The 2,500-nt window shown below is 31.6% G+C and overlaps 1 protein-coding gene across 11 annotated transcripts in view; it reads left to right on the top strand.

Moving 5' to 3' along the window:
• Positions 1-2,500, top strand: part of LOC122264822 (glycine receptor subunit alpha-2) — a 558,543-nt gene that overhangs the window by 221,127 nt on the left and 334,916 nt on the right. The window lies entirely within an intron of this gene.

Raw genomic sequence — 2,500 nt, 5'->3', positions numbered from 1 at the left:
GTATTGCAATCAGACAACATAAACACTTATCAAAAAAAGTTAAGTTTCCCCTCATAGTACGGTATAATTCATGCAACATACATTTCACTCAGATTTATGAAACAGCCGTAACAACAGCCAACCGTAGTATATAAACAGAATTCCAGGATGTTCTTAGGAAATTCAAGAGCACTTAGTGGGTCCCAGCCAAGACCTGCAGACTTAACGGACATAATTAACATCATAAATTACAGGGAGGATGTTACATCTCAGAATATAGAACCGTTGTGTCACGATATAAAAGAAAAAGTACGAACATATATGAAATTGATAGAGGAAACAAGGGCAGCTACCAGATACAGAGTCTGAGTGTGTAGTATGATATTATAATTTATTATCATTATGTTGATTATAGTGATAAGCACGTGACTACTGCGACAATGATAATAATAACGATAGTGTTAATATCAGAAATAATGATAATGATAGCGATAATAACAACAATGATTTGAAAGATGATAATGATAATGATAGCAGTAATTATAAGAAGAAGGCAATAGTAATAATGCAATTAATAATAATCAGTGTTATAATACTATCTCTTTTGTTATCGTTATTATCATTGTTGATGTTTTTATTGATACGATAAATTGCTATTATTATCAAATATAGTAGTTGTGTTAGTATCATTATATCACCATTTGTATAAGGAATTATAATAATAATAAGAATTATAATATTGATACGTATTATTATTACTATTATTACTGTTATCATAATCTCACTGTTATTATTATTATCACTGTCATACTTATCATCAATAATATCATCTGTTACTGTAATTATTTATAACTAACATCGTCTTCATCATTATTATGTGTTGTCTTTGCCATCATTATTATCAGTGTTATAATTGATGGTAATAGAGATATCATTTTATCTTTTTGTTATCAAAATTTTTATCTTTTCTGTCATCATCATTACAATTACTGTTATTATCATCACTATAATTTTTTATCATCATAATATCATTATTATTCGTTTCGTAGACATAATCATAATCAGAAGGATCATTAATATCTATATCATTATTAACATTAATAATTATATCATTATCATCATTAATATTTATATAATTATCAGCATAATCATTGTCATCCTCATCCTTGTCATAAATGTTAATTTTATTACTATCATCAACATTATTATTATCTTATTACTATTACCATCACTAAAATTGTTATAATTTTATCTATCACATTCCATTATCATTATTGGTATTGCTATTATTATCATTATCATCATCACTATTGTAATTGTTATTATTTTTGTCAGTATCATTATCATCAACATTATTATTATCATAATTATTGTTGTTGTTATTATTAGATATCATTGCTAATGAAGGTATCAGCATTATTATCATTGTTATTGTTTTATTGTTATTATTGTCATCATAAGCCTATTTTTAATGCCATTATGATTATTTTCATTCATACCATTATTAATATCATCATTATTATCATTACATTATCTCTAATGTTTTCATTGTCCTTACTGTTATTATCATCATTATCATTCATTCATATTGTCATTATTATTATTACTATTATTATCATGGTTATTATTGTCATTGCTATCAATATTGTAATGAAGATGGTGATAATGAAGATAATGATGTAAGGACGAAGATGATGATGATAATGATGTTATTTTTAGTGTTAGCAGTAGTACTGTATCACAATCCACATTTATAGTTATAGTTATCATTATTATTATCATCACAAATATCATGTCATTATTCCTTTGACATCCATGATACCACTTTTATTATCATAATTAATCATAACATTGAATATAATCCTTATCATCGTGATAGTAATTATAACCATGCTAACACGATAAAATATCCTGTTCATAACAAGTCTTTTTTTAGCATTGATGGTGATATCAATACTCTTCCGTGATACCGTGAGCTCTGCGTACGTCAAAGCTCGAATGATAACAAAGGTTAAATGAGGTCACCGTCGAAGCTAGTGGTCTGTCGTGTGTGTCAGGGTTAACGGCCTCGTTTTGGTCATTTTCGTCTTGTGGTTTTTGCCGTCGTCTTCGCATTGTCGCATCTCCAGTTGCATTGTTTTCGCTTTGTGTGTACGCCTTTTCCGGCATGTATTGGGAGAAAAAAATAAGAGTATGACGGCAACATCATTGTCCTTCGCAACTGCAGACGGTCGTATCGCTACGGTGACTATGGCAATGGCAAAAGGACTAAGGATACGGTTGTAAGTTTCATCCTGGGACACTGAGGAAGGAGAGAGGAAGATGCGGAGGATGTGTTCGGTACTGGATGGAAGACGTCGTGGCTGTATGGTAGGTGGTTGGGGGGGAGGGGTGGGGTGGGGTGGTAGGGGAGGGGGGAGGGGAGGGGGGGTTAAGCCAGGTCAGCCCGCATACAAAGGAAACCCGTGCGACGCTGGTCATAGATAGCTACACCCTAGAGTGCGCGGCGTGGGAGGGGTGC

The sequence above is a fragment of the Penaeus japonicus genome, unplaced genomic scaffold (genome assembly GCF_977035675.1).
Source record: "Penaeus japonicus unplaced genomic scaffold, GWHDUDI00000001_assembly GWHDUDI00000004, whole genome shotgun sequence".
In the NCBI taxonomy this organism is placed as follows: Eukaryota; Metazoa; Arthropoda; class Malacostraca; order Decapoda; family Penaeidae; genus Penaeus; species Penaeus japonicus.
The sequence above is the reverse complement of the archived record's forward strand: the minus strand, read 5'-3'. Positions and strand labels throughout refer to the sequence as shown.